The sequence below is a fragment of the Mesoplodon mirus genome (genome assembly GCF_964341445.2).
Source record: "Mesoplodon mirus genome assembly, chromosome: 15".
Classification (NCBI taxonomy): Eukaryota; Metazoa; Chordata; class Mammalia; order Artiodactyla; family Ziphiidae; genus Mesoplodon; species Mesoplodon mirus.
In genome coordinates this window covers 62,900,974-62,911,577 of record NC_138991.1, presented here as the reverse complement: position 1 = coordinate 62,911,577, position 10,604 = coordinate 62,900,974, and positions in this window count along the sequence as shown.

Here is a 10,604-nt window from a genome sequence, read left to right as displayed (position 1 = left end):
ATTGAAACAGGTCGACCCGCATCCTCCAGCCCTATAGCCCTCTGGGTCGCAATGTGATTCATTTACGAGGGGGCCACTGACTACAGCCCCCAGGATCCAACACACTCGCTGACCTTGGATTTGAATTGGGCTTCCCAGGCATTTTAACTTGAGATGAACCTTTCTACCTGGAAAATGCTAAAAGAAGCTTGGCAACAAGTAAAATAGCATTTTCTAACCATTCAGTTCACGGTGATATTGAAGAGTTAGTGCAATGTATTTGAGGTAGGTGGTGCCCAACCGAGGTGACTCAACTATTCTGGGAACTTCAGAAATAGGCCAGGGTGAGGCCATGCTCCTTACACTTTTTCAGGACCCTTCTGGCTGTTTTATTTTTCTAAATGTCAAAACCAAGGGGGAAAAAAACTGGATGGGGTGTTGGTTTAAGTCATGTTAATGTGCACAGATTAATGGAGGTATTATTGAGGTTTTTCTTTAGATCCTTTGCTAAAACTATATTTTTCCTTATCTAGATCTTGCCAATTTCTTCTTTGTGTCTAAGTATTTTTAAATAGTTCTTGTTGTTATTATGAATTTTGTTGGTGTCAAAGAAGGCAATTTTTGTGTATTTTATCTTGTATCCCACCAACATGTTAAGTAGTCACAGTAGTTCCCATTTTTCAGTTAACTCTCTTCAGGCTTTTGAATTACTGCAATGCAAATAATTTCATCTCTTATTTTGAACAATTTCTCTGCATGGTCCAGCCCCACCGCTGCCCCCAGCAATGTTGAAGGACAGTGGTTGTAACAGGCATCGTTTTCTTACTCCTGACTCTCCCAGGAGTGGTTCTAGCCCAAACCATTAGACCTGATGTTTGTGAGCGGTTTCTAATTAGTTCTCTTCTCCTCTTGGAAAAGATTCCGTCACTTCTTCCTTTCTTATTGCCATTCAAGTAACATTATATAATCCTTGTTGAAGGCTTACTGTGTTTCAGACATTCTGTTAAGCACTGTACTTACATCATTTCATTTACGCCTTGTAACAACTCTCATTACCATTACTTCTTGCATTTTATAGATGAGGACACTGAGGCTCAGAGAGTTTAAATGACTTTCTCAAGGATACACGAGTGGGAAGCAGTTGTGTTGGAATAGAAACCAAGGCTTCACTGACAGCAACATTTGTGCTGTATAATCTACCTGCCTCTTAAGGTATGTTGACACATTTTATAAAAGTTTTAAGCATGTCTGTTAAATGAGCAAATGACTTTTTAGCAATATTGATATAATCGCATGATTTACTTCCAGTCATTCATCCAGCTGGCAGATATTTATAGGGGGCTGCTGTGTGTTCCAGGCACTGGTGATGTAAAGGTGAACAATTAGACAAAGTCCTTACCTTGTGAGTGTGGTGGGGGTGGAGGATAATGATAGTAAAGAAGAAAACAAGTGAATAAGCAAGGCAGTTCTGATGGTGATTAGTGCCTGAATAAAATAAACCATGTGAGTGATGGAGAGGGTCAGGGTCCAGGGGGAGGGGTGCTTTAGTCTCAGTGTCCAGGGAAGGACTCTGTGAGAAAGCTACATACGAGCAGAGATCTGAAAGGTGAGAAGGAGAGAGTCGTGCAAAGAGCCAGGGGAAGAGCAAGTGTAAATACCCTGCGTGTTAGAACAGCAGGAAAAGGCCAGAGTTGCTGGAATGCAGTGAATGAGCACGTGGGCTCATAAAGGGGGTTGGGAGGCAAGCTCAGAGGGGCTTGAGACCTGGTCACTCCTGTAAGGAGTTTGGATGCGTTTGAGTGTGGTGCGAAGCCACTGGAGGGAGCAACGGGACTGATGTATATCAGATCTCTCCTTTATTTTATTTTATTTTACTCTGTTTTTATTAATTAATTTATTTTGGCTGCACCGGGTCTTAGTTGAGGCATGCATGCAGGCTCTAGTTCCCCAGCCAGAGATCGAACCCAGGCCCCCTGCACTGGGAGCGCGCGGAGTCCTACCCACTGGACCACCAGGGAAGTCCCTCAGATCTCTCCTTTAAACCATGAACTACACTGGCACTTCCCTGGCAGTCCAGTGGTTAAGACTCTGTGCTTCCACTGCAAGGAGCATGGGCCTGATCCCTGGTCAGGGAATTTTATGCTGCGTGGCACAGCCAAAAACAAAAAAACAAAACAAAACAAAACTGTGAGCTATGCTAATAGATTTTCTAACATCAAAACAAACTTGCATTCTTGAATATAATCTTCCATTAGTATTAAGCTATGTATAACAGGGTGGGATAGCACAAAAATAGAAACATAAGTCAATAGAACATAATAAAGGGTCCAGGAACAAATATATATTTATATTATTTACATATGAAGGAATTTGGTAATATGGCAAAAATAACATTTCAAGTCAGTGGTATTGGCCAGCCTATGAAAAAAAATTTTTTTGAACTTTACTTCACATTGAATGCAAAATTTAACTTCAGCTTGGATTAAATACAAAACCATAAAAGCACAATAAGAAAATATGAGAGAATATTTTAAAATATTCTTTCGGTAAAGGAGGCTTTTTTTTTAAGCAACACATAAAATCCAGGAGTCATAACGGGGAAGACTAACAGATTTGCCTTAATTGAATATTTCTAAATAATAATAGATGGCACAAATAAAATTGGAGGAAAACCTCAAGCCAAGAGTCAACATTTGCAAATATATGAAAGAGCATTAATATCTTTAATGTATAAGGAACTCTTAAAATCAATAAGAAAGAAATAGAAATGAATAGAAATAGAAATAGAATGATGGACACAGACAGGTAATTGTGGACCCAGACAGAAATAGAAAAAAGGACATAGATAATTCATAGAAGTATAAGTGACCATGATATTGAAAAGATGCTCAATCCCACTAATGATCAAGAAAAAACAAAACAAGGAGCTGTTATAATGACATAACAGGATGCATTGGTGAGAACGTGGGATTAGTAGGAATCTTAGTGCATAGCTGGTGAGAGGGTAAATTAGTATGATTCTGGATCATAATGTGTCATTATCTATTGTCATTAAATATCTTTGATCCAGAAGTTCCACTTCTGGGAATTTATGCTAAAGAAATAATTGGGCAAGTCCACAGAGATGTGACTATAAGGATGATCCTGAAACATTGTTTACAACAACAAGAAATTGAAGGGGAAAAAAACTAAATTTCTATCCAAAGAGGATTGGTAAAATTATTTTGGTGCAGTTAAACAGTGGAAAACTATGTGGCCATACAAAATAATAAGGTCAAACTGGAAATGTCCACAGTGTATTTTTTTGTCTCACGTTATAAAGGTTTTTTTTTTATTATTCATTTATTTATTATTTATTTATTTTTGGCTGCATTGGGTCTTTGTTGCTGCGCATGGGCTTTCTCTAGTTGTGGTGAGCGAGGGCTACTCTTCGTTGCAGTACATGGGCTTCTCACTGCGGTGGCTTCTCATGTTGTGGAGCACGGGCCCTAGGCGCGCGGGCTTCAGTAGTTGTGGCGCACGGGCTCAGTAATTGTGGCGCACGGGCTTAGTTACTGCACAGCATACGGGATCTTCCTGGACCAGGGCTCGAACCCATGTCTCCTGCATTGGCAGGTGGATTCTTAACCACTGCGCCACCAGGGAAGCCCTGTTATAAAGGTTTTAATCACTTTTCTGAGGTATGATTTTTTTAAAAATGAGAATCCTATATATATATATTTTAAATTATTTATTTATTTTATCATTTATTTGGTTGCCCCAGGTCTTAGTTACGGCCAGCAGGTTCCTTAGTTGTGGCATGCGAACTTTTAGTTGCGGCATGCACGTGGGATCTAGTTCCCTCACCAGGGATCGAATCTGGGCTCCTTGCATTGGGAGCATGGAGTCTTAACCACTGTGCCACCAGGGAAGTCCTGAAGTATAATTTATATAAAATAAAATGCACGCATTTCAAATAGAGTTATATGAGTTCTGACAAATGTATACACCTGTGTAACGTCTAACACAATCAAGTCACTGAACATTTCTTTCTCCCAAAAAGTGATCCCTCATGCCCTTTGCTGTCTACCCCAACCACACCCCTCTGGCCCTGAGCCATCCATCTGCTTTTTTCACTATAGTTTTACCTTTTCTAGAATTTCAATGTTTTTTTTCCACTTTTTAAAAATTGTGGTAAAATTCATATAACATAATTACTATCTTAACCATTTTTAAGTGTACAGGTCAATGGTATTAAGTGTAGTCACACTGTTGTGCAACCATCACCACCATCATCCCCTTAACTCTCTTTATCTTGTAAAACTGAAACTCTATACCCATTAAACAACAACTCCCTATGCTCCCCTCCTCCCTAGCCCCAGGCAACCACCACTGTACTTTCTGTCTTTATGATTTTGATGACTCTAAGTACCTCATATAAGTAGAATCATACAATATTGGTCTTTTTGCATCTGTCCTCTTTCACTGAGCATAATGTTTTCCAGGTTCATCCATATTGCAACATATATCAGAATTTTGTTCCCTTTTATGGTTGAATAATATTCCATTGTATGTAGGTACCATATTTTGCTTATCCATTCACCTGTCAGTGAATACTTGGGCTGCTTTTACGTTTTAGCTTCGGTAAATAATGCTGCTACAAACATGGGTGTACAAAGGTGAACTCTTTAAGACCCTGCTTGCAATTCTTTAAGGTTTATACCCAGAAGTGGAATTGCTGGATCATATGGTAACTCTATTTTTAATTTTTTGAGGAGCTGCCACACTGTTTTCAAAGCAGCTTTAGCATCTTACTTTCCCACCAACAGTGCACAGGGTTCCAATTTCTCCACATTCTCACCAGTACTTGTTGTTTTCTGGGTTTTTGATAGCAGCCATCCTAATGGGTGTGAGGTTGTATTTCATTGTAGTCTTGATGTGTGTTTCCCCAATGATTAGTAATGTTGAGCATCTTTTCGTGTGCTTATTGGCCATTTATATGTCTTCTTTGGAGAAATATCTATTCAAATCCTTTGCCCATTTTTCAATCAGGTTGTTTGGGTTTTTTGTTGTTGTTGAGTTTTAGGAGTTCTCTATATATTCTGGATATTAAATCCTTATCAGATACATGATTTGCAAATATTTTCTCCCATCCTGTGGGTTGTTTTTATACTCTGTGGATACTGTCTTTTGATGTACAAAATTGTTTAATTTTCATGAAGTCCAATTTGTCTAATTTTTCTTTTGTTACCTGTGCTTTTGGTGTCATATCAAAGAAATAATTGACAAATCCAATGTTGTGAAGCTTTGTCCTCTGTTTTCTTCTAAGATTTTTATTGGTTTAGGTCTTACATTTATCCATTGTGAGTTAATTTTTGTGTATGGTATTAGGTAAGGATCCAACTTTATTCTTTTGTATGTGGATATCCAGTTTTCATAGCACCACTGGTTGAAAAGACTGTCCTTTTCTCATTGAATGGTCATGGCACTCTTGTCAAAAATCATTTGACCATATACATGAGGGTTTATTTCTGGGCTCTCTATTCTGCTCCATTGGTCTACATGTCTGTCTTTATGCTAATACCATACTCTTTTGATTACTGCCACTTTGTGGTAAATTTTGAAATTAAGAAGCGTGGGTCCTCAGGGCTTCCCTGGTGGCGCAGTGGTTGAGAGTCCTCCTGCTGATGCAGGGGACACGGGTTCGTGCCCCGGTCTGGGAAGATCCCATATGCCGCGGAGCGGCTAGGCCCGTGAGCCATGGCCGCTGAGCCTGCGTGTCCGGGGCCTGTGCTCCGCAACGGGAGAGGCCACAACAGTGAGAGGCCCATGTACCGCAAAAAAAAAAAAAGAAGTGTGGGTCCTCTAGTTTTGTTCTTTCTTTTCTTTTCTTTCTTTTTTTTTTTTTAATACAGCAGGTTCTTATTTAGTTTTGTTATTTTTCAAGATTGTTTTGGCTATTTGGGGTGCCTTGAAATTCCATGTGAATTTTAAGTTGGGTTTTTATATTTCTGCGAAAAAAATGTCATTGAGATTTTGATAGGGATTGCACTGAATCTGTAGCTAGCTTTCAGTAGTATTGACATTTTAACAATATTAAGTCTTCAAGTTCATGAACATGGGATGTGTTTCCATTAATTTATGTCTTCTTTAATTCAGCAGTGTTTTGTAGTTTTCATTGTACAGGTCTTTTACCTCCTTGGTTAAGTTAATTCCTAAGCATTTTATTCTTTCTGATGTTATTGTGAATGGAATCGTTTCTGTGATGTCCTTTTCAGGTTGTTCATTGTTCATGTATAGAAATGAAGGTGAATTTTGTGTGTTGACTTTGTATCCTGCTACTTTGATGAATTCACTTATTAGTTCTAACAGTTGTTTTGTGGAATCTTTAGGATTTTCTGCATAAAAAATCATATCTGCAAACAGATGATTTTACTTCTCCCTTTCCAATTTGGATGACTTTTCTGTGTGGCCTTTTATGGCCACATAATTTTCCACTGTATAACTTGGCCATAATAATTTTACCAATCTTCTTTGGATAGAAATTTTGTTTTTTCCCCTTCAGTTTCTTTTTCTTACCTAATTGCTCTGGCTAGAACTTCCAGTACTATGTTGAATAGAAGTGGTGAAAGCAGGCATCCTTATCTTGTTCCCAATGTTAGAGGAATCACTATCAGTCTTTCATCATTGAGTATGATGTTTGCTGCAGGTTTTTATTATGTGGAGATAGATTCCTTCTATTCCTAGCTTACTGAGTGTTTTTATAATGAAGGGATGTTCAATTTTGTCAAATGCTTTTTCTGTGTCAGTTGAGATGTTCATGTGGGTTTTTTCCTTCCTTTTGTTTATGTGGCATATTACATTGGTTGATTTTCCTATGTCGAACCATCCTTGTATTCCGTGAATAAATTCCATTTGGTTTTTGTTGAAGATTTTTGCATCAGTGTTCATAAGGCATATCTATATTTTTCTTTTCTTATAGTGTCTTTGTTTGGCTCTGGTATCAGGGTAGTGCTGGCCTCATAGAATGGGTTGGGAAATGTTCTCTCCTTTTCAACTCTAGAAAATTTTGAGAAGGATTGGTATTACTTCTTTAAATGTTTGGTAGAATTCACTAGTGAATATATATATATATATATATATATATATATATATATATATATATATATATATATTTTTTTTTTTTTTTTTTTGGCTGCACCACATGGCATGTGGAATCTTAGGTCCTTGACCAGGGATTGAACCCACGCCCCCTGCATTGGAAGCACAGAGTCTTAACCACTGGACTGCCAGAGAAGTCCCTCTTTTCTAGTTTTAGTAATTTGAGTTGTCTCTCTTTTTCCTTAGTCCATCTAGCAAAAGATTTGTCAATTTTATTAATCTTTTTGAAGATTTTTGGTGTCATTGATTTTTCTCTATTGTTTTTCTATTCTCTGTTTTATTTTTATTATTTCCTTCCTTATGCTAGGTTTGCATTTAGTTTGTTCTTTTTTTTCTAGTTTCTTAAGTTGTAAAGTTAGGTTGTTGATTTGAGATCTTTCCCATTTTTTAATATAAATATTTATAGCTTTCAGTTTCCTCCCTTAGCACCACTTTCACTGTGTCCCATAAGTTTGGCATGTTGTGTTTTCATTTTTATTCATCTCTGAGTATTTTTAAATTCTCCTTGTGAATTCTTCCTTAATACATTAGTGATTTAAAAGTGTGTTGTTTGGGCTTCCCTGGTGGCACAGTGGTTGGGAGTCCACCTGCCAATGCGGGGGACATGGGTTCGGGCCCTGGTCCGGGAGGATCCCACATGCTGTGGAGCGACTGGACCTGTGCGCCACAGCTGCTGAGCCTGTGCTCTGGGGCCTGTGAGCCATGGCTGCTGAGCCTGCACGCCGCAATTACTGAAGCCCAAGTGCCTGGAGCCTGTGCTCTGTGATGGGAGAGGCCACCGCCGTGAGAGGCCCGTGCACTTCAGTGAAGAGTGGCCCCCGCTTGCCGGAACTGGAGGGAGCCCGTGCTCCGCAGTGAGGACCCAACACAGCCAAAAATAATAAAAATTAAAAGAAAAGTTTTTAAATAGTGTGTTAATTTCTGCAATTTCATGAATTTTCCAGTTTTCCTTCTGTTATTTATTTCTAACTTCATCCCACTGTGGTTAGAGAAGATACTTTGTATAGTGTCTATCTTTTAAAATCTCTAAAGACCTAATTTGTAGCCTAACATATGGTCAGTTCTGTTAAAATCCCATGTGCAGTTGAAAAGAATATTCTCTTGTTGGGTAGAGTATTCTGTATGTTTCTGTTAGATCTAATTGTGTTAAGACTTCTATTTCATTATTTGTCTTCTGTCTGGTTGTACTATGCATTATTGTGAGTGGGTTATTAAAGTATCCAACTATTGTTGTGGAACTATTTCTCCCTTCAGTCCTGTCAGTTTTTGCTTCATATGTTTTAATGGTCTTTCATTAGGTATATAATGTTTATAATTGTTATATCTTCTTGCTGTTTCGAATCTTTTATTAATATAAAATGTCCTGCTTTGTCTCTTGTAACCTTTTTTGATTTAAAGCCTTTTTTGTCTGATATCAATATAGCTTCCCCTGCTCTCTTTTCGTTACTATTGTCATGAAATGTAGTTTTTAGTTTTTTTGGGTGGAGCCATGCTGCACAGCTTGTGGGATCTCAGTTCCCCAACTAGGGATTGAACCCGAGCCACAGCAGTGAAAGCCCGGAATCCTAACCACTAGGCCACCGGGGAACTCCCCATGGAATATCTTTTTTTGTTCTTTCATTTTCAACCTATTTTTGTCTTTGGATCTAAAGTTAGTCTCTCATAGACATCATGTAGTTGGATCACATGGTTTTCTCCATTCTGCCAATCTCTGTCTTTTGATTAGAGAGTTTAACCCATTTACGTTTAAAGTAATTGCTGATAAGAAGGGCCTTACTTCTGTCATTGTGCTATTTGTTTTTATTCTGCCTTATTACTTTCCCCCCTCATTTCTTGCATTACCATCTTCTTTTGTATTTAGTTGATTTTTTGTACTGAAATGTTAAAATTCCTTTTGTATATATATTTTAGTTATTTTCTTTGTGGCTACCATGGGTTACATTTAATATCCTAAAGTTATAATACTCTAATTTAAATTTATACCAGCTTAACTTCAATAACAAACAAAAACTTTGCTCCTTTACAGCTCTGTCCCCACCCCTTTTGTTTGTTGATGTCACAGTATTACACCTTTATACATTGTGTGCCCCTCAAACATAAACTAATAATTTTAAAAAATTCTTTAGTCTCTTATATTATGTAGAAAACAAAATTTGAAGTTACAAACCAAAGATATAGTAATATTAGCTTGTACACTAATAATTGGTTTTTTTCTTTAAATATATTAGTATCTTAAATCATGTAGAAAACAAAAAGTGCAGTTATAAACCATTGTTACTAGCGTTTATAACTGCCCATGTGTTGACTTTTGTTGAGATCTTTATTTCTTCATATGACTTTGAGTTACTACTGTCTAGTGCTCAGGACTCCCCTGAGCATTTCTTGCAGGGAAGGTCATGGTCATGAACTCCCTCAGCTTTTGTTTATCTGGGAATGTTTTAATTTCTCCCTTAATTTTTTTTAATACATTTATTTATTTTTATTATTTTATTTTATTTATTTATTGTTTCTGGCTGCATTGGGTCTTCGTTGCTGTGCGTGGGCTTTTCTCTTTTTGCGGTGAGTGGGGCCTACTCTTCTTTGCGGTTCGCAGGCTTCTCATTGTGGTGGCTTCTCTTGTTGAGGAGCACAGTCTCTAGGCGCACGGGCTTCAGTAGTTGTGGCCCGTGGGCTCAGTAGTTGTGGCTCGTGGTCTCTAGAGTGCAGGCTCAGTAGTTGTGGCTCACGGACCTAGCTGCTTCGCGGCATGTGGGATCTTCCTGGACCAGGGATCAAACCCATGTCCCCTGCACTGGCAGGCAGATTCTCAACCACTGCGCTACCAGGGAAGCCCCTCCCTTAATTTTGAAGGGCAGTTTTGCTGGATATAAGACTCTTGGTTGATAGGTTTTTTTCTTTGAGCAATTTGAATATGTCAGCCTACTCTTTTCTGGCCTCCAAAGTTTCTGATGAGAAGTCTGTTGATAATCTTATTGAGGATCCCTTGTGTGTGATGATTTTCTTCTCTCTTGCTGATTTCAAGATTGTCTTTGTTTTTTGAAGGTTTGATTATAATGTGTCTTGGTGTGGGTCTTTTTGAACTAATCTTACTTGGAGTTTGTTGAACTTCCTGTATGGTTTACAATGTATTTTTAAAAATTTTTTTTTAATTAATTAATTTTATTTATTTTTGGCTGCATTGGGTCTTCATTGCTGCAAGTGGGCTTTCTCTAGTTGCAGTGAGCGGGGGCTACTCTTCGTTGCGGTGCACGGGCTTCTTATTGTGGTGGCTTCTCTTGTTGCAGAGCCCGGGCTCTAGGCATGCAGGCTTCAGTAGTTGTGGCACGTGGGCTCAGTAGTTGCAGCATGCAGGCTCAGTAGTTGTGTCTCGTGGGCTCTAGAGCACAGGCTCAGTAGTTGTGGTGCACGGGCTTAGTTGCTCCGCGGCATGTGGGATCTTCCCAGACCAGGGCTCGAACCCGTGTCCCCTGCATTGGCAGGCGGAT